The 22,404-nt window shown below is 37.3% G+C and overlaps 2 protein-coding genes across 9 annotated transcripts in view; one reads left to right on the top strand and one right to left on the bottom strand.

The window, feature by feature from the left end:
- Positions 1-22,404, top strand: part of LOC124219980 (uncharacterized) — a 116,429-nt gene that overhangs the window by 4,550 nt on the left and 89,475 nt on the right. The gene's annotated exons all lie outside the window — the stretch shown is intronic.
- LOC124218868 (leucine-rich repeat-containing protein 15-like) overlaps positions 1-22,404 on the bottom strand; it is a 120,477-nt gene that overhangs the window by 26,348 nt on the left and 71,725 nt on the right. Inside the window, exon 1 of one of the 7 annotated variants that reach the window (XM_046625758.2) lies at positions 4,368-4,523. The exons of the other annotated variants lie outside the window; for them this stretch is intronic. The gene's annotated coding sequence lies outside the window, so the exon portion shown is untranslated. Of the gene's footprint in view, positions 1-4,367; positions 4,524-22,404 lie in introns of those variants that run through there. 7 annotated transcript variants of the gene reach the window in all.

The following is a 22,404-nucleotide window of genomic DNA, read 5'->3' as shown; positions in this document are numbered from 1 at the left end:
AAAAATGATTTCGTTCGGTTCAACCAAGTCGTAAAACTGCGAAATCTCCGGTAAATCTTCATTTCTCAATGAATTTCATTTTATTTTCCTCTTTTTTCTTTTAATTCTAACCTCTCCCGAAACATCGCGTGCCGTTGTATTTCATTTTGCACGATGCATACAACGCATGCGTTTTGTGCACTCCTGAAAATATTCCCCCCTTAAATTAATCTCACACATTATTTACGAAGATCATATTCCTCGTAACAGAAGCCGTTCTTTTCAATGAATCATTATCGATATTTTTTTCTCCACCCAAAAATCCTGTTCACGATAATATTCAAATCTGTCGCGTGTGTGTATAATTAGTTTCAATAATCGAGACAAATAAATTTACCTCGATCGAAGTCTTAGTTCTTCGGTACTTCAGAATAATAATAATAATTGCGTTATGGGAAATTGTTTAAACGCATATAATACGAGCGAGGTTTTATGATTTTTAATTTTTTAAATTATATATTCACTTGGTCTTTTCATTGCTAAGGTGAAATTATAATCTAATATTCAGAATCAAGAGTCAAGGGAAATTTTCATATACATTATTCGTGGTTAAGTTTGATACAATGACTCGCAGGGTGGTTGGAAAAAAAAATGCGAGCATAGGCGAGACTTCTTCTTATACAGTATGGAATACATGAATGTGTATGCATTGCACTTATACATATGTGTGTGTGTAATACGAGCGTTTAATCACGGGACGAAGGGACCGCGAGCTTGCATGGAAAACTTTTCATTGAAATTCGTAAAAAGGCATGCAGTTTGAAAAACTTAGGTAATTGTGTGCTTTACCTTACATGTACATATATGTTAATAATAAAACGTAATTCGTACACGTGCGTATGTGTGCGGCCATATTAACATGAATACGTCGGAATGTTGATGACGCGTTGTATGTGTAACGATGCGAAGGTACGTGTACCTACCCACCTACTAAAAGGAAGCTGAAAACGTCTTGCAACAGAGACGCCCGGTTTTTCAACTTCCCGACGACCCTCGGCAAGAGATTTATTACCGCTCGTCGTCGTTCCTGCCTTTCGTGGATTTTGCGAAAACGTGTGGCTCTTGCTTCAGGTACACATGCTGCATATACCGTACTCTTTGCTTTTTTTCCGCGACATTGTACCGCACGACTTTCCGCCCGCGTTTTTTCCTTACATTTTTCCATGGCTTCTTTTAATTTATATATATTTCTTTTTCCTCGTCAGAGCTTGCGCGTCGTACAACGTAATTTATGCTCCTTCGATTTGTTCGCCCTTTTCGTTTTTCTTTTCCCGCACAATTTTTTAATCTTCCTACAGCGGCATAATTATCGTTGACCGCGTATAATTATATCGATAATAATAATGAAAAAGTTAGATGCTGGAGGTAAATTTTATTACTTTTTGCTAATATTTTTATACCCATGTATGGGGAATTCCATGCAAACCCGACTAACGTCCGGCCCTCGCCATTTCTGATTTTTTTAAACATTTTTTCTGCAATAATTGTTCCAACTCTGAAACGGTACTCTGAAGTTTTTCAGATTCTTTATTCAACCGGTCAATTATTTATAATTATAAGTGATTTTGAAAGGGACCTGTTTTCAAATTCTCAAATGATTCTCAGAAACTGTATTTTCTATTTCAAACATTTCAAAACCGGGCAAGCACTTGAAATTTTATGCTCGAATAAAACATTGTTTGAACGGTCTGAAAATTTCCAAGAACTTCGCCAAATTTCTAATTTTCACTTAAAACATTTCCAAACCGGTTCCATTATGAAGCGATTTTTCTCGATTTTTTTGGCACATTCAATTTTTTGATCAACTTCAGAATATCTTACAAAACATTTCGAACCTTCTCGAGTAATTTCGATTCACGCGATCTTTGCGTGATGCATATTTTTCCGGCTGGAGAAACCTTACACATTTATACGATGTGTACGATTGAAAATTTGAAAGTAAAGAGATTGTCGTTTTCTTCTCTCTCCCAACTTGGCGCGTAAAAGCAAATCTCGACTTTGCAGAATCAAAGTATAATCTCTATATGGCCTACGTACTTGTATATGTACATATGTATATATATATATATGTATGTATGTATATATATATGTCATGCATATTACGCTGCATTCTTCATGTTCGCGAGATCAGAGACGTATAAGATCCGCTATTCGTATGCGTTGACAAAGCTAGTTTCGCTGCACCAAGTTTCAGTCTCTGATCATTGTACAGTAGAATAATCTCGTATTATATCCAGGTTCCGAAGACGAGCTTTCTCTCGAACATTACCTATTATATGAACCAAGAATTTACTTGGGCAACTCGTTCCTTAGTCACTCAACCTGAAAGGGAACTATTTGTTTTTGTAAAAACAAAAAAAAAAAAAAAAAAAATCGATTGCCGGATGCATCATACAGAATTTTTTCTTTAACGTCAGCGTTTCACCTATTTTTTTTGCAGCTTTTTATTTATTAAACTACTTTTTGGTAACAATTGTCGAGTTTTTTGGTTTCACATGGTCCCTGAAATATTTCGAAGACTAAAGAAAAAAAAAAAAAATATAAAATATATTTATTCGTTTATTGGAAAAATAGTATGTATAAACAAATGGTCAAAAGTTCGTACTTTTCTACGAAGAAAAGCATTTTCTGTTAAGCTAACATGAAAATACAAATGGCAATTTTTTTACACAACCTCGAAAGACACCAAAATATTTTACAGAATTTTTTCAAAATTTGTCTTCTTGTTTTTGTTTGTCCGCCATTCGTAATCAGCGATCCCAAATGCCCATGCTTGCAAAGTTTCAAGTGAATCACGTTTAAAGAAAAATGTATGCATGAAAGGGTTAAGGAAGAACACAATTACAGGTTAAAGGTACCAAAATCAATTCAATAATTGCTCCGAGGTTGCAGAAAAAATGTCAATAAATAAAATGGACTTATGTTATACGTACGGAGTCCCGATGGACCGCGATTTGGCAAAATTTACGAAATCGTACATATTTGTTTCACGATATAGACAAAATAATGAAACGGTCTCTGACAAAAAACGCATCGTAGGATCAATAAAATATAAAATATTTTCGTTTCGCGGACAGATGTGTTAATTGAAAAATTCATCGCAGCGACTCGAGATGTCGGTTTTTAATGAGCCTGCTATTTGATCCCTCGCGTTTCCGATTCATCAGATCAAATATCACGGTTTTCGGTAACATCGAATCACGGAAAGTCAACCCTTAATTTTGTGGGCTATCAACTTTCATATTGCAGGCAATAACGCGAAATGAAATATTGAAACCGAGGGGCTCTATTCACTTTCATTATTGTATAAGGGGCATTCCACGCCAACTCGAGCTACCGTCAACCCTCACCATCTCCGATTTTCCTTAAACTTTAATGCGGTATTTCGGAGGTCAAAAAAGTAACCCCTGAATTGTTTCAGTTTTTATTTTTTTACCACTGGTTAAAAATTTGTCTCATTTTCGCGCTAATTTATATTCCAACATCCGTCATTAGTATGAAAAAAGTGAAATGGAAGAAAGAATGTATTTTGACAAGGAATTTATGGTGAAAATTTTATGAAAATCGAAGGTGGCCAACACCATGAAAATCATGTTTTTAGACTGTTTTTACAAAAAAAAAAATGTGCCAAGTCGCGAACAAAGTCGACAAAAAATATTTCCATCAATTACACATCGTCGCAAAAATTTTTTGTATTAATGATTTTTTCGTACGACTGACGAATGCTGGGATACAAATTAGTGCGGTAACAAGACGGCCTTTTAACCAGTGATTGAAAAAATCTGAAATAATTCAGAGGTTACTTTTTCGACTCCCGAAATAATATATTAAAGTTCAAGCAAAATCGGAGATGGTGAGTATTGGGGGCAGGTGGAGTTGGCTTGGAATTGCCCATAGATACTCGGATTACTCTCAGATTCACGATTCTACAATTTTTAATCTATCCACAACTTCGCGCGACTTAACGTTACTTAATCTTCTATGATTTTTGCAAGCCAGCGCCAAACATCCGATTTCGAATAATTTCTTTTAATTTCAACGCATTCAAAACCGTCTTCTGCTAATTTTTTCTTTTCATTTCCGTGATTGATTGATCCAAGTGAATTCACGCGTAGATTTCAAATTATTGCAAACCAATCGGTCGCTTTACGTTAAAATCCATCAGTGACTTCAGGAGTAAGAAATGTTTCCCGGCAAAAAAAAAAAAAGAAAACAAAAAAAAACGAGAAAAATAATTTTAAATCCGGCTGGCCCGCAGATTCAAGGGATTTCTCATCTTTTGCTATGGCACCTGGCCTAAAAGCGCATCAAAGACAGCAGCAGCACACCTGTCATTACAACCCGTCGTCGTTGCCGGCGCGCTTCCTGTGGCAACAGTTCTGTTCAACCAGCGGTAGACAGTCGGGCCGGAAGTCCGTTGATAAATTTAGGGGCTGACCGTCGTTGCGTCGTCGGCGTGCCTTCCGGCTATACTTAGCCGCGACCCGGAATAATGAAAATAAACAAAGCGATAAATAGTCGGTAGAAAATGGGTCATTTTTAACCATAACTTAATTCGTTTGTATCTCTTCATTTTCTTCATTTTTTTACACGACGTTTTCTCTCCCCTCGACGGAATAGTTTAGGCTGCTATTTACATAGATGAGTTATAGGTGTATAAATAATGCGAATTTTGAAAAAATTAATCTCCTCCGTGCTCCTTGGCTTTTCTTTCACATTGTACTTGCAAGCTCGTATTTCGTTCGACTTTTTTTTTTCTCGTTTTCTTAACCGAAGAAAACCACTTCGTACGATTGATACTGCGGATAATGTGCAGCAATGTGACGAGACGCGTTTCGTCGGTAGGTAAAACATTCGCGACAACGAGCGATGGTTTACGATGTATATATGGGGCATTCCACGTCAAATTAGCAGCTCGTGTACCTCATTCTCTTCGATTTTAATCATTCTTTATTATGTTGCGTATGTTGTTGCTGATGTTGAATTTTTCGCGGGAAAGAATTATCGAGGAGGATTAAATATAGATGTATTGAAAGAATTTATTACTCGTGTTAATATTTTTAAAAGTAAAAACACCGCTTTTAATTTGACCGTTGTACGAATTAATTGATACTTGTGATTGTTTAACATTTAACGTCAAGTATTCGAATTCACTGTTTAATGTTTTCGATGTTTTCGTTTCACGAACATTTCAAATGAGACAAAATTCGTCGAGTTTCTTCGGATCGAATAAGTTTCGTGAAAAATTCACTTGAAATTTCACCGAGTTCGTTGCAGAAATGTTTCAAACTTTGTTGAGTAATATAATACAGGCGAAGCAGCTCGAGTAATAAATTTGCGGATCAAAGTTTCACTTATTTTCAGTATTTTCTTTACGAAGCGAAACAGAACTTTGGGTCGATTTTGGAAAAACTGCAAAAATCATTAATATCAACGTTCACAACGCTTAGAAACAAATAATTACACGATCGATCAATTCTCCTTGACTCAACAACGCAGATTACTGTTTGTGACGATTGAAACTTTTCTTACATCGCATCGAAATCCAATTCCCTCCCTCATTTTCCCACCACCATCGGATCATGTATTTATAACGAATTGTTACCGCGAGTCATTAATCATCCAGCTTAATTACTAATTGCATTCGCATATTTACAACGCTTACGAATCGTCGTTGAAAACTTACAATAGCCAAGGTGTTAAAACAGGGTTCGGTAATTTTCTCAGCAACGATTAACGATGATCGAATATGTTGTGTAGGAATCGTTAATAATGCGTTCTATGTATCCGTGCAACTGTAATAAACACATTTAATTATTTACACACATTCTTGCGTGCGTAATTATTTATTTATACCTGCATCTCTGCCACGGACGGATGGGTGTATCTGATTTCTGAAGAATTTCAAACGCCTCGGGTCACATGCGAGAACTAATTTATTCATTACTCAGTGCCATTTGTTCACGTCAGAGGTGGCAAAGGAGCATAGAGAGAGAAATAGAGAGAGAGAGAGAGACGAGGGTATGTCTGCCAACAGGTGCGTAGCTGCCAGACAGCGGGACGCCCGTGTCTTTGGCCCCATAACTTTGCAAAATGCCGCAAAAACATTTTGACGTGACGCGTTTTTCAACGACAGAACAACGGCTGAGACGCAATTTTTACTGACAGGGTTTTTAAAGCGATAGAACGATGTGTGAATTGTATTCCAATTCATTTTATGAAATTGCATAACGACGAAAAATTTTTGCAATGCGATGCAAAAAAGGAAAAAAAAAAAAAACCACAAGAAAACAAAAAATTATTTCTGCACAGTCGCGAAAGAATTAATCGTCCGATTTATAATCAAGAGGCGCACCCTTCAGTTTTTGAATAGATTTACAGCTCGATAAGGAAAGATTTTTCTTGTTTCTCTGATTTTTTCCTTGATGAATTTTGATAGAATTTACGAATTAAATTATGATTATATTAGATTGGCTCTACTTTTTATGTTACTGAAGGGGGGGGGGGGGGGACAGTTTCTAATATAATCATGATTTTATTCGTAAATTCTATCAAAATTCATGAAGGAAAAAATCAGGGAAACAAGGAAATTTTTTGTGATGCCGTGGAGTATTTTTTCGAACAACTTTAAAATCGAATTTTTCGTCTAAATATTACTTTTGTGAATCATATATGATAATTTCAATAAAATAAATAACTAGAGCCAATTTTGAAAAACTACGCTTACTTTTAGGGTCGTTGACATGAAATCTTACTAAGACCACTCAAATATCAAGGGCAACAAGACCAGTGTTATGTAATATGCACGAGGCTGCGTGCTTGAGTGACTTTTTACCTCTACAATTCCCGATCTCTCGACAGCGAGCGAATTATTGTTAGAATTATTATAATTCAAGAACGCGCTCTCGCCGTGGTTAAAATCGTATCAATCAAAGTCTGATGATATCACCGCTCTTGCAGCTTTACACACATGTACAGTTTGTTCTTCGAAATTCAATTTGATTTGTGTTGTAATTTTCACGGCAGTTGGTACGAGACTGTGAAAAATTGCCCTTGTAATCATGCCGAATCAGTTGACGATCGTTGGTGTTATTAAATTCAAGTTTACTTGAAAATTTTAAAGAAACAATTCCGCAGGTCTACGAAAAATATTTACTTTGTTTGGTAAATGTTATATTTTCGAGTATGCTGAATTCAAAAATGACTTTCATTTCTCGCCGTTACGTAGGTACGGTATTCTTGAAAAATACAAGGTGTTTGCATGAAAAAAGCTCAACTATAATGTAAAAACCATCATTATATCACGATGAACCAAACCTCATTTCTTATGAAGTTAAACAAACAATTTCTTTATGGAATTTATTTAACATTCCGTGTTAACTCTTTTTGCTTGTGAAACCTCTTCTTCTACTTTTTTTTTATACACTTCCGAACACGTTTCCGCTTTCGATTTTCTATTTCCCTGTTTGTATTTATTCTCGAGTCTCACTTAAGTATAGGATTTTTAGAATCAAGAATAGGATACCAGATTTCGAATAAAACTGTAATTTCACTCTAAATGAAACGACAAACAAGAGTTCAAATAAAAACCTGAGGCGATGTAACTTTTTGAGTATTTTTTCCCGTTTCAGTGAGTGAAAATCTATAAAAAGTCGTATAAAAACTCTGTGCAGTTTTTTGCTTGCATACCCGTTTTATCAAATAATGCAATTTATCTTTCTCTCTCTTTTCACTTTAAGCAGAAAAAATCTTTCTCCAAATCATCAGCTCGCAGGCGAGATTTTTCGTCCAAACACGTCTAGTTTATCTAAAGTCGATTATGACGCATTCTATGAAAGGCCGCTGTTTAATCTACTCTCCGCAAATTACCACGCAATCTCTGGACTATAGTTTAGGTCGAAGGGCGTCAGATTTGCCGCGGAGGCTGCCAGCTATCCTCGTAAATTTTGAATCGTTGTTTGAAACAAGGCGTGGAACTGCATCGCGACTAGCCATGCAAACTCGTATGAGTTGAATGGTCCTAGTTGCCAGAAGACACGCAAGGGACTCTCGCAGACGGGGTCAGGATTAGCCTGCACATGGTTACACGTGAGTCGATAAAATACACGGTTGATGCTTCAACCAGGAAAATGGAGAGGCTCGATGAAAGTGGAAAAACGAAAATTACACCCTTTATGTTCGTTCCGTCATTTAGTTACGTTGCTTCACGGCCGCATAATTGACGAGGCGAACTAAAACCGGCTGGATATGCCATTTTTTTCTATAAACAAAACAAAAATTACCTTTCAAAGCATGTATGTTCCAAAGCCAATGTATTCGGAATAAATTTTCGTATGTTTTACCCAGTTTATATATTTATTTATTTTTTTTTTTTAAACGGTGGAAATTTTACTTCTTCTCATCTTTCTTTCAAAACTTTTCAATTTCACTGCCAAGTCCTGTCAGTTTCAGAATTTTCACTCTACCGATTTCGAGATCATCCATCGACATACTCTTTATTTTTCACAGTGATGAAGAGAATCGGAAAAAAAGTCTTTTTCCAGCTTGTCGTTTCTCGACCAAAACATTAATCCCAGCCTTTTTCAACTCCCCTCTTCTATTGACGCGGAATCTCGCCGTTATCCGGTCACTGTACCCATTCGTTGCACGGTTCGTGGATAAGGAATTGGATTTGACGGTAAATAGTTAGACTAGGAAACGCAGAGCGTCTGGCTCCAGGCTGACCACTGCGTCTTACGGCGTTCCGTCTTGTTGCCCAGCTAGGTGCTAATCTGGTTACTTACGGATCTGAAACACGAACGGTCTTGTGCCCGCAAGGCCAGCCAGCCTTCGGTCTTACTGTTGGGGAACTTCTGTTAAATCCTTGAGCAACACGGGGCTAATGCTTTGTGAATTATTAGACGGGGTATTAGAATTGCTGCTTCGATGACGTAACGGGTTACTGGCGTAAGTCGTGGTTTATTTAGCGGCTGCTGATGCGGGACGGAAAATAAGAGGTATGGATCGGGATTTCGAATTGTCTTAAAGTCTAATTCATAACAATTGCGTGGAATTGATTGATCTCTCAAAATGGTATAAGAACTCTCCGAATTTTTAACGCCGAATCGTGTGGCATAGATTATTCGTAAATATTGGACGGTATATCACGAACGATAAATTTTTTATCGTTTGATACATCGAATCATTCAGAATTTGACCCACTTATTGTTAGACTAATGAGATCCGGCAGACTGACGATGATAAAAAAATCGTTGATCGTGATTCTTTGCTTCTGCGTGTCAACTTGAAGGAATGACTCGTTATTAATTCCACGACTCAGCGTACAGTTAATAACTTATTCCAATTGATCAGGGTTATCATTGATTTTCTAAAATGATTTTTATTTACAAGATCGCATTTTCGACACGTAAAATTAGCAAGAAGTTTTGCAATTTGGTAAAAATTACTCACTGTACACACCGTAAAAAAGTTTTATTATTTTTCTTACTTTCAACCAGTGAAATAAATTATTTCCTCCAATCAAAGAATCACGTGTATATTTACAGGCAGTATGAAAAGTACAATTTTCAGTACGCGTATGAAAAACGGTGGGAGCCGAGTTCAAGCCGACCAGTCATTTCATTTTTCTCTCTTTTTATTTATCAAAAATTTCGCTGCCTCGCGTCTCGTCTCGTCGAGAGCGACGTCGTCTTGACGCCAACGTCGTCGTATCCCAAGGGGGATATTTCACGTGGTTGGCCTAAAGTGGATGCTGATGTGGGCGTGTTATTAAGCCAACATCCATCACTGGCTTTTGGGGACAGTTCCGAAGTGCCGGGAGTCCCGGACCCCGCCTGTTCCCCCTGCCTTCCCCATTCCCAGTTTTGCGTTATGGTATATGCGTAGACGTATATATGTACGAAACCACGGTCTGGTGCGCTCACCGCGGCTTTCAAAAGTTATACGAACTGCAGGCACGTGCAACTTGATTTCATTTCTCATTCCATCGTTTTTCCTTACACCGGGACAATCTCTTTAAACTTGAGAATCAACCGCGCATGCGCGAGTTTTATCGGCTCTTCGCGCAGGCTGGCCATCCCGAGTTTTCAGCTGCCAAACTATTTCTGCCGGCGATGTGGTTGACGCGAATTTTCGAGGTTAGAATCTCCAACAATCGAGTCAGTGACTCGGAAATGTTTGGAAATCATTTGTTATTGGGTCGGAAAGTTGACTCTTCGAAGAACGGTGGGAATTTAATGCTTATGCTCTTTGAAAATTCAAACGTACACATTTTGCGGACGTTGGCCCGCCTGCGTCGGGAAAATTTCGCCGACCAATGAGACTGAAATTTCTGGCGCATGCGCGGTTGATTTTCAAGTTTCAAGAGATCGTCCCGGCATGCGGTGTAACGAAAGTTGAAAAACAAAATCTTCAAGTTCTTATCTCGGTTTGAGGCTCGTAATTTTGCAGTCCCGCACCTGACAAGTTACATCATTTGACCTATAATTATCAAATTAACATTCTCTACTTTATACCGGGTGACGCGTTCGCAATCGGCCACTCCACCCGCATTCAAAGATCAGAGTTCGACCATACATAGAGGTATGCATACGCTTTACACTTATGCATCTACCTGCGAGATGTGAGGAACTTAGAGGGAGCGCCGCGCCGGCTCGTTTATCGGGAAGATCGGGGCCCCCTTATAGCCGCTTCGGCAACGAGGACTGAGCAAAATTTAAATCATTGTTAGCCATTGCCGAGGGTCGTCGCCCCGGACAGTCGACTCCCTTCCTCCCTCTTTCTTGCCGCAGCACTGCACCGAGAATAATAATCAACAAACACCCGGAGTGCAGACTCAGACTTTTTCGTATCTTGAAAACTTGCGTGCTTGTGCGATTTTCCCACAAGCATTGCAAAGAGTTTTTAAATAAATTGTCCAAGTTTGTTTATTCTTATTTTTTTTTTTTTTTTTCTTACAGAGATATTTATTGTAGTTTGAAATTGGAAAAAAAAAAATTTGTACCATTTTGCAATGCGCGTTGAAAATTCTTTAACAATATCTGATTCACTTACAATTATAGATCGTAGGTTTATTTCACTACTCGGATTGCGGTTTTAACCTCAATCTTTAAAACGAAACTTATTTAACGAGAAAAATTGCCCTACTTTCTGTTATTTCTCTATCATATTTTTTTTTTTTTCCATCACTTTCCATTTCCAACCTGTGCAGTTTTGTTTTTCAACCTATTATTTCTACTTGGATAAATTTATTTTCTAACCGCACGAGATCCCTTGAGCACGAGTCAAATACAACGATGCTTTACAGTTTGTACGTAAAGCTAGGCCTTCGATTCAGTCAGAAAAGAGTTGTCGAAACAGATACACTAAATTCCCCGTTTTTTTAATTACGCGCTTCTCACGCACGGATTTTGAGTAAAGCTTTTCCTTGGCTTGAAAATGGTCTTTGCATGGGGTGCGACTTACACGGGGGTTTGCGTTCAGCTTATCGGGCGGCATTACGAGCGAATTCCCCTACAGTGGGTAACCGGAACCGGAAACATCGACCGATGCGCCAGCCCAATTCGCCATTGCGAACCGGTAATAGACCGGCGTATAGTCTACTTGGGACGTTACCGGGGCGCCGCCCCGTCTTCCCTTCCATTGCCCGCATTTTTTACAAGCTTACATATGGGGCATTCCGTGCCAATTCAACCTGGGTCTGACCCTGGACTTCTCTGATTCAGCTCGAGATTTTTTATATCATTGTTCCGACCCTCAAAGGCACTAAGTTTTATTTTCAAAATTATTCAAATCGATTCGAATCATTTACAATTTTTAAAATCAATAATTTGGAAAAATCTTGCATCAGGTATGTAAAGAAATTTTCAAATTTCTGCGAAAATTCTATCACAACGTTTTCGTTTGTACAATTTCGTAGCGATTGCTGTAGTTGAGTGTGGAAAATTTTCTCTTTGAAACAAAGCGATCATCGCGTTTATGTCTACGTAAAATAATTGCTCGTTTTTTTTTTCATTTGCTCTCGTTTACGGTAGAACGAGAACGAATTACGTCTTGAAATGTGTCCTGAGATCTGTATGCGCGATTGTAAACCTGAACGTCACCCCGGGGGTTGCGAGTACGAGGTAAAGGGGGAAGCGGCATGCGTTCGAAAATCCGAAACTCTCTATTCCACGCTATATTCCAACTTCCACGCATCCAACCAGAGAACAGGTGTCGCCTTTCCGTCCCACGCAACTCGCGCCAGCGTGGCAAACGCGACGGGATCTTATGGGAAGTCTGCGTCGATGCGGGACCCACGTTTTCACGTACGTACATGTATCCCACCATGGGTGGGTGAATTTCACGTGGGACATGCATATACCTGTACGTATGTGTGAATGCGTGTGTGGGTAAGCTGCACCTCTGAAACGTGTCCGTGAAACGAGGTACACCTTACGGAAGGAAAAGGCTATGGGTCATAAAATGTCGGGTGTAAGGTGTCTCTGTAGAAAAGCGGAGGTGTCGCGTTGCCGATTCGGCGCCGTTGCGACAACTTGAGACGGCCCTAAGGAAATGGAGATTCGCTATTTGATGGCCGGAAACGAGACGATGATGAATTAGTTATTAAGGAATGGGGTCGGACTGGAATATTGCCTTTCTAGTTTTCATCGTTTCCGTTCCATTATTTTTTTTAAGGATCCATCGGGCGTACAGTTTGGGTGAAAAATTACTAAACAAAGAAAAGAATTTTGTAAAATCGAAATTTGAAATGAATTGAATTTCATTTAAACATTGCTTGAGAGATGAGCTAGAATATTGGTTTTTTCAGTTGTTCCAGTTTCTTTTCCATTTTCTTTAAGGATCTATCGGGCATACGGATCGGTTGAAAACTTGGTAATTAAAAAAGAGAATTTTGTAAAATCGAAGTTTGAAATGAACTGAATTTTATAAAAATATTCTCTTCTTTCGAAGGTGAACTAAAATTGAAGGTCCCGTTGATTGAAGTACGTTAAGTTTATTCCTGTAGAATTATATTCATATGAAAATTTTATGTGCCATAATTTTTTCGACTCCTCTTGTAAATAATATTATAACACAAAAATTCAACATTGATAGGTCAAGAATCATTTTGTCGGTGAATTTTAATTATGTACAAGTTGTATGAAGTGTACTTTCAATATAACGGTATGCCTATTAAAATACGTTAGATTATCATGATCGTAACAGATGTACAGATTAAAGAATTTATCTCAACGTCAATTTTCAGTGAATTCATTCACGATCAATTCTAGTGAGGTTAAAAATTTATTGAAACTGGAATACCGTTGGAATCTTGATATTGGCATCGAGAAACGACAGAATAAAGTAAATCTTTTGAAATTATTTACAATCTAACTTATCATTAGTTGGAATTCGGTCAGGTTTGAATTTCCGTTTTTTCTCTTACTTTTGCTGTCCGAGAAGTGAGAATTTCAATTAAACTTAGATAAACTTAGAATCCGCTCTATTATCTCTAATAATTTATATTCCTTCTTTTTTTTTATTCTTTTCATACTTTTTACACATCATCGATGTTTGCAGAACGTTACCGAATTACTTGTTCCACGATGATTTTTTAGCGTTTCCCTTTCTTTCATTTTCACAACATACTTGAACGTTAGAATTCCAGAATCCCTTTGCCTGTTGAACCACGTGGATAGTGTTGGTATATCGCTCCGCAAGAGCAATCCTGACCGATCAATCATACCTAACTCGTAACTTTCGCGGTGGCACAGATTCGATACAGCGCCCGTCACTTTTGGTGTATTGAATGTAATCGATCAGCCAAATCGGTTGCGGATCAGATACCCTTGATCCTTGATCCTCGATCTAGAAAATATTCGAGTTCGCTTGTTCTTAGCTAGTATTTGAATTGAATAACTCAAAGAATCTGCACGATACGTCGGTTCGTTTAAATATTGTTTAAGAATTCAGTTTTTTCAATTTTCGTATCGTATAAACCGAGTGATTGAGCAATTTTTACACCTGCAGCCAATTTCAAGCTCGATAATTTCACAAAAAATCATGTGCCAAGGGTACGTCGATCAATTTTTATGAAATCGCGATCTTACTTTCCGTGTTTGCAAAAGCGTAGAAAGAAACTCACGTGACAGCAACTGGTGCACTTTGTGTGAAGCTTGCAATATGCGATAGGTGCAGTCTACGTTTGACTCTACTTTATACGTTGTATCTAAAAGCGCGCCGCGCCGCCAAAAGCTGCCTGATATCCAGCAGATACGAGGCTAAAGGCGGCTCTTTTAAAACTTGCACTCTGTGAAGGTTTACCTACGGAATATCAAACGGTAAGTATACCTACCCTGCTCTACTAGCAGCCGCACTTCGTTGCATCCGCATCCCGACGCCCCGTATTATTATGCCTATGTTGCAACGAAGAGCTTTTTACTTTGGCACGAATTAGATCTGTCTATGAGAAAAGAAAGCGCCTCGTGACTTGTGTAAATATAATATATCTACGCTTCTGCAGACGTATGGAGCTTTCTTCCATTGGGTGATCGATAAAGAAAGAGAGAGAGAGAGAGAGAGAGAAAGAGAGTTGAGAGGGAAAGTGATTGCAAAAGGATAAAATTTCAACTATCATTTGATTCCTGGATCTCTGAGATCAGTTAGTCCGTTGGCCAAAAATCGATACCCTTTATCAATTCTGTTACGATACAATCGTACATTGAGTGCTTATCGAGTTGTATTATTCCTAATCTCTGAAGATCTCTTGAAAAATTGAAAACCGATAAATACTGGATTAATAAGAAAAGTTTAGATATTGATAGTTCGTTCCAAATCGCATCAGACTTGCTGAAAATTTTAGGATATTTGTTTTATTTCATTTCGTAGTGGTTCGTTTTATTCGGATGATCATTTGCTAAAAAGTCACTGAAACGGATTTGATTTTTCATCAACATTTCATCAATGTTGTTAAATCAAATATTTGACGACACCGAGACAGTAAAAAAAAAGTTTTACAATGAATTTGTAGAGAATGGTCTTCTGAATAAAACGAGCCGTTTCTGGTAGAATAAAACCAAACAAATCTGCCAGGTTTCGAATAATATTAAAATATAATAAATAACAAAGTTTCGTTAGTAATTCCGGTATTTTATAATTTATTTTAGTTCCAAATAGATCTTCGTACAGCTTACGGAAATCATTGTTTGATTAATACGAAACGTACGACCATCTCGTAATGAAATTAACAAACAGTACAATCTATTTGTGGCCAACCAACTTCCTGACGTACACTTTGTACCAAAGTCCCACGCGCATTTTTCGTTTTCACAAAAACTACATGTTTTTCCCAAGAAAATGTGAAATTCAATACCGATTACCACGTCAATTTACAGAAACAAATATAGTCTTCTTTCTATCCCGATTCAATGTACCGTAGGTATTTAATTTCTTATTCGTACAAGCTTTAACACTACACGTTATAGTTAACAAATTGTTCTAATAATCGCTATTAATTTGCGAAAGCTAATTATGGAAAGAAATTGGTGATTAAGTGATAATCGCTCGTGGGTTCAGAGAGACGAATGAGGTTTTGATCCATGGTGAAAACCCATCCAGGGTTATCCTATACGTATGCTATGTATACGGACACATAGGTATACGTGTATACATACACATACGTAGGTATTATACAGAGAATCGGCGAGAAGCGCGGACGTGATTGATGTTAAATGAGATAGATCTGTCAGTGTTTGGATTTCTGTACGTTTCAATCACTTTTTTACAGACGGACGTCCGTCCGTCTGAATTCTTTAGATTGGATTTACCCTCCACCGTTTCCGTCATCACATTGCCCTGACTCTTCTTCTTCCTCTTCTTTTTCTTAGCCTTTCCGGCCATTTCCACCGAGCGAAGATTTAGGAAAAAGGCACTGATTGAGGGCGCTGTTTGCTATGTCGAGGCGAGATTGTCGCGATTAACCCCTCGTTGCTCGAACAGTAAAAGAAAGGGACCGGTTTATTAGAGATCTTATATACCTGCTGCGGTGCAAGGTGCTTTTACCGAGAGTATGATGCTCTTTCTTCTCGGTCTGCTCATCGATCGAAAGTAGATGGGTTCTATCGAATATCGATTATAAATCGTTTTACCGAACGCCGAATCGTTGATTCGATAGAAGTAACAAAAAATGAACGTGATTTTGAATCGTCGCAAATTCTGATTCAAAATTTCACTTCCGTTGATTACCTGTACATTCAATATAATTGGATTCTATTTCTTAAAGGGAATGAAAACACTTGGAGGAATTTTAGTTTGAAGGCTTTATTATTTATAGTTTGAAGAATATTTTAGAATTTTTTTTTCATTTATATTAATAACAAAATGACGGTATGAAGCACATAAGCAGTGAACGACCACGTTTTCAATCCGGTGGCACAGATTCCTCGGTAAATTTTTATCCGATCGATTTGAAATTTTGACACCGCTCTTTGAAACTTGTTTATCGATTCGAACTCGCAGCTAGATTTTGAAATTTCAATACCAACATTTTTTCATAATAATTATTCTAAAATGTTACCGATACTATAAATAACAAAGCCCTCAATATCAAATTGTTCTAAATGTTTTCATATTCTTTGGAAAAAAACTCCTAAAAATAGGTACGATTTTAGACCGTTCAAGCTGTATGTCAAAAATTTTCCAATTTTATTAATACGGCTTGCGAAAATTTTTGAGTATTTTAATAATACTGTCACAAAAAGACGTAGCATCGATTAATTATTAACGGATGATAGACGGCTTTAATTCGCTTTGTATTCATAAATATCTTATCAGAGGCTTTTTATTAAGGCACGTAAAATGAAAGCTATCGGTTTTTTAAAATTAAAACCTGCAGCCTCTCCCCTAATTGGTTCACGCAGGCAGCCAATCTCGTTTAACATCATATCTCCCTCAAACAGCGCCATGCACGATGGCAATTAAAATGTTTCAAGCTTTTTATCAAAGCCTCTTTCGGAACCGCGATTATCACACACTTACTTTGATCGCTTTCTATCTTTTTTTCGCTTTTTTTTTTTTTTCTTCATTTACCCGAAAGTCGCACTTCGAGCCGCCTCTCCCATCGTATATGAAACCGAGGAGCTGACTCGACTTGATTCCAATATAATTCAACACATTACGTGTAAAGGCATGATCGCGTGCAGGATCATTTTTTTTCTTCACTTTTAACTACGACTACAATTTTTCACTTGAAATAATACGATTCATTCCATAATTCAGTGTTCCGATTTTAGACATTCGCGTACCTAGTCTGCACATTTGAATAAATTTCAGTGTCTTATGTACGCATGTATGAATGCCTGTACGCCATACCTATAATGCAAATGGTGCATAAAGTAACGCCTGCCCTCGGGGCTCGGGTTCAAACAATTGCTGCACGTATATGCATGTACATACATATTGCATGGGTATGTATGCACGCATATACTTGTGGTAAAGTAAATACACGTATGCACACGTTGAGATAGGTAAATCTAGGCGTCGAGTGGCGTCTCTCCTGAACTTCCATCCTTCTTAGCCTCGAGTTATTTGCCTCGGGAGACGGAGTATGTTGATTATATGTTTACCCGAAACTTCTATGCAACATTCTGGTCTAATACACCTGCTTCAAACTTGGGAAGAAAAGACTCGGTAAGTTTCTTCCCTTACAATACATGTACCTATACTTGTATACGTAAAATTTAAAGTTTGGTCAACATTTTGCGCTTGTTATAATCAGAGGTTAGTCGAAGAAGAGAATGAAAAAGTGCTCTGAGCGAAAGTTGAAGGTAAAAAAGAAATTCCACAGTCGAATCAACTATGCCGTGAAGATAAATTAGTTTGTTTTTTTCGATTTTGTACTAACGATTTTTCGTTACAACCATTTACAGCCTTTTTTAATTAGGGCGGGGTTGAAATTTCAAATTTGAAAAGTTCGGAAAACACCAAATTTCAAATTTTTTCGCGGTGAAAGTTGGAGTAAAAAAATCAAACTTTGACAAAGCGTCAAAGTTTCGAATGGTCCGAAACACGAAGCTCGAAATTTCGAAAGAGCAAAGTTCCGAAAATGCGAAAATGAGAAAATTTAAAGATCTGAAACATCAAAATTCTGAACGATCGAAGATTTTCACTTCTGTGAATTTCTGGCTTGGTGAAATTTCACAACTTTGATCTTTCTTTGTTTTGGAATTTCGATATTTTTATTTTCGGAATCCTATTCATTTTGATTTTCGGTTTTTCTGATTTTCTACACCCACTCCTTGAGTAAATTAGGCTGTGTGATTATATTTTAACTTTCGGAATTTTACTTTATCGAAACTTGATTTTTCGGAATTTTCTTCTATCGGTACTTTACGTTTCGAAATTTTGCTCTGCCGTAATTTGAAGTTTCGGAATTCTGAGCTTCGGGTTTCGGACCATTCGAAACTTTGTTGTTTCTTCCAAGTTTGATTTCTTTAATTCAAGTTTCGCCAACAAATAATTCTTTTCAAATTCGGAACTGCAAACCCGTCCCTTTTAATTTTCTCCCTCAATTACATATCCTTTTAATTCACACGGGCTAAATCAGGTTTTTTAGTTTCTTCTTTAGGGTGTAAATTAGTTTCTTACATAAAATTACCACAGCTTCTTTCTCTTTTTCTTTCTCTTCCTTTGTTTCTCCTTTTTCATTTTCGTCGTACGGAATGCGGTGTATATATATGTATATATGTATGTATGATAAAATTGGGCACACGCTGCAGGGGCAAAGACAGGTGTGCGGCAGGTGATGACCGTGGTGTAGGATCCTTACGGGATCAGGGCGAACACAGAGGCGCGGCACTCTTTTACAATGTACCGTGTGTATTTTTTCATCTTTTTTTTTTTTTATCAACTCTTTCGGAACCGAAAGATGTATCTCTGAACAACAGTCCTAAAAGGCAGGTGCTGCGCGCACATCTTCTTGTTACTCTTTAAAGTTTTTAACCTCGTTTTGTGTAGTCTTTCGGTCATATAATATCAAAAATAACACCATAATTGTTTATTATATTCCGTTCGATAGCTTCATTAATCATTTTTTAGATATGATAATTTCTGCATTAACTGCAAGGGTCCTTTTAAACATTTGTTAACTGAATATTAAACAATGTCACGAAATTGTCTTTGACGTTGTTGATAAATCAACGGTGTAAAAAGTAAATTTTTTATTCCTTCCGTTTAATCTTACGTAGAAGAAATTTACCGATAGAAGACAATTTTTCAGTCTGCTCTGTTATATTCGGTTCAAACTAGAACCGAGGCGTGTTTAAGATATAGAAGCTTATCCCGCGGGTGGTATAAGAAACTTGACGATTTATCATATAAAACGGAAGCAGGAAGTGAACGATAAAGATATATGAATAGCTTTCAATACTTTTTTTTCTGCCCCACCTTGATGCTCGTGCAGCCCGAGCGAATCGCCGATTTTTTTTTCTTCTTTTTTTTCCTCTTCGTTTCCCCTTTTTTCATTTTTCTTTTTGTCATTAATACTTTACATATAAAACGGTAAGAAATATCCTTCTTTTTCTTGCACGTAATGTTTTTAAAAAAATTGAGCAACTTTTATGAAATATCAACGGCTTGGAACGCGGTTACAAGCAAATATTTTCATCCGAAACGACACTTTTGTTGCATTGTTTTAAGCTGCACTGCCGGAGGGAGAAATTCTATCGCGAATCTATGTGCAACGATAAATCTGCGAGGCGACACTCTCTCGATAAGAGAACGGCAGGGCGAGGATACTGTCGGGCCTTTTGCTAACAAGTATAAAACCGCCAAGTTCCCCTCTTGGTATTTGCCTATCCATTGATCCCTCGAGATAAAAAGCACGCAGTTGAGTTTTTACCGTCTCTCCGATGCGGCGTTTCGCCTCGCGGGATATCGTGACGGTTTTTTTTTTTTTTCTTTTTCCATCTTTTCTTTTCATTTTTCTTTCTTACATGCGCACGGTTTTTCTCCTTTCGTAGGGACCAACACGATTTTTTTTACACCCCGGTATTCTTTACCGCGGATCGTTTCTTCTCTAGAACTAATCGGAAATTAGACTTGGATTTCTTTTACTTCATATCCTTGATACAGTGAACCGTGAACGTGATCAATAAAAATTAACGGCAGATGGATTTGACGTGTAGTTTTATACCTAAACCACTTTTTCTTGCGATTACTTTCTTTTTCCATCGGAATTCATTCTCATCGTTTCATCGAATGTTTTTCGAGAGGTTTGATTTGTTGATATTTTAAGGTTTCAAGTTTTCCAACATTTCTAAGCTTTCCGTCACGATCCGGTTTGTTATTAAAATAATATTCGATACACGAAACAGAAGATTATAAATCGTTTCTCATAATTCCTTGCCTTCATCTTTATCAATATCAATAAGAAATTATAATTGCTTACTAGAATCACGAATTTAACAGAAAAAACTTGAAGTAACAGTCAAGGTGATAAAACGAAATTTAAAATTCACGGGTGTGTAATTACAAGTTAGAGATAAGCGGTAATTAATTCAAAGATAAGAGGCATCTGGAGTATTAAGCGTCGTATTTAATACATTTTGCGAGAAATTCCTCGTCTTAAAATTTTTTAGTCACCCATAATTCTCGCAAAATTCCTGGATCATTGTTACATATTTTATTTACTTCATTTCGTAAAGGACGCTTTGATTATAAAAATGTAAGGTTTCGCATTCTAATAATTTTTTTTTATCACAATTATTCGAAGCTTAAACTTTTTTTGTCTCAAAAATTTATCGAATGTAAATATCGCCAAGATCGGTTTACAGATACTCTGTGATCAATTCTTTGGAAACCAGATGCTGATAATACTCTATGCGCGTGCTTGCGAGCTTGCGTTTTGCAAACGTTGAATTTAATCCTGGTATCAGGTTCTCGCACCAACTCACCTACGAGAGTTTCACTCGGTTAGACGAGAGACTGCAACGCGCCCTGATATCCCCGTCAGAATCAGCAGTAAACATTTACAATACGTACTCTCCGATATCCACTTGTCCTTCATTCCTCGTTGATTACAGCTATACGCGAGTCGTTTCATCTCGAATTAACGACTGTCCGCTATTCACGTGTAGAAACTTTAAACGAAACTTGTTTTCCAACCGCGGACATTCAAGATTTAACCCGTATTACCGGTTCTTTTTTCCTCCCCCCTCTCTATTCCCTCTTCCCTCATTTTTTTTTCTTAATTCGATACGTGCGGAGTACAGATATCGTGTGTATTTAGGTTACACCTCAGGTTCTACATACTGCGGTACTAGTGGAAATACGTCATTGCTTGTAAGCGAATTGTACAATTGTTGTTTCGCAGAAACGTGAAGAGAAATAATAAACGAATCGTTAACCAACTTTTACATGAATTCAATTTTCACAGGCCATCCTGGCGCCAGGGTTTAGTGCTGAAGCCGGTGTGGAAATGTCGCGTGGTTAAAAAAAATTAATGGAATTTACGGAACAAAAATAGGATGAGAAAGAATCGCGGGAAAAACGCGTTGCACTAATCAGCGAGATAATGGGTTTAAATGCATAGGTAATCTTGAAAGTTGAGACAATACAGGAGGAGGGTGAAGACACAGTACAGATATACTCGAACCGTGAAAATACCATTAACGTATTTAAATCAGCTAGCTAGTTGTATTGTACGTAGATGGAGATTCAGGTACATTATTATAAAATCGCGATTTTCCACTTTCAGCGAGTTTTCAAAAGGAGAAATATGTCCCACTGTGTACAGAGAATCCATCAATTTAAAATATTCGAAATAATCTGATTTGATCCAGGATAAGTAACGAAGTATCGTAAAAATCGTTAATTCATTATTTTTTCAAAAATTCAATTTCACTCACTGAAATAAACACCTTTTTCGTTTTGTTCTAAATATCTTGAGAGTTGCGCAGTCAATTATCATCTCAAAACGTTGACAGTCCAGTGAGTTATGATTTTTTGAGTAGAACGATCTATTTTCCGGTATTTTGTTGGTCAATGACTTCTTTTTTCATATTCAAAATTTCACTTTGTTAAAGATAAGTAATTTTCCTTAGAATATAACAGTTAAAGAGTATCCCAGAATTATTCAGGCCATTTTATTCGACGTTTTTTCTAGCGAACCCGCAAGGATTGATAAAATAAAAAAAATAAAACACGAGTTTGACAGTTGGAACGAATTCTACAATAGTTTCGTTTCGGGATTGAATGTGTGTATGTAAATACCTACCGATATCAATTTCTCTGCTCAAGTTATACAGAAGCATTGACTGAGTCTTGAAATTAAAACGGAAACGCAACATCGATAAGCGGGAAGAAGCCTCGCCTTTTTTAAAGTTTACT

The sequence above is a fragment of the Neodiprion pinetum genome, chromosome 5 (assembly GCF_021155775.2).
Source record: "Neodiprion pinetum isolate iyNeoPine1 chromosome 5, iyNeoPine1.2, whole genome shotgun sequence".
In the NCBI taxonomy this organism is placed as follows: Eukaryota; Metazoa; Arthropoda; class Insecta; order Hymenoptera; family Diprionidae; genus Neodiprion; species Neodiprion pinetum.
The sequence above is the reverse complement of the archived record's forward strand: the minus strand, read 5'-3'. Positions and strand labels throughout refer to the sequence as shown.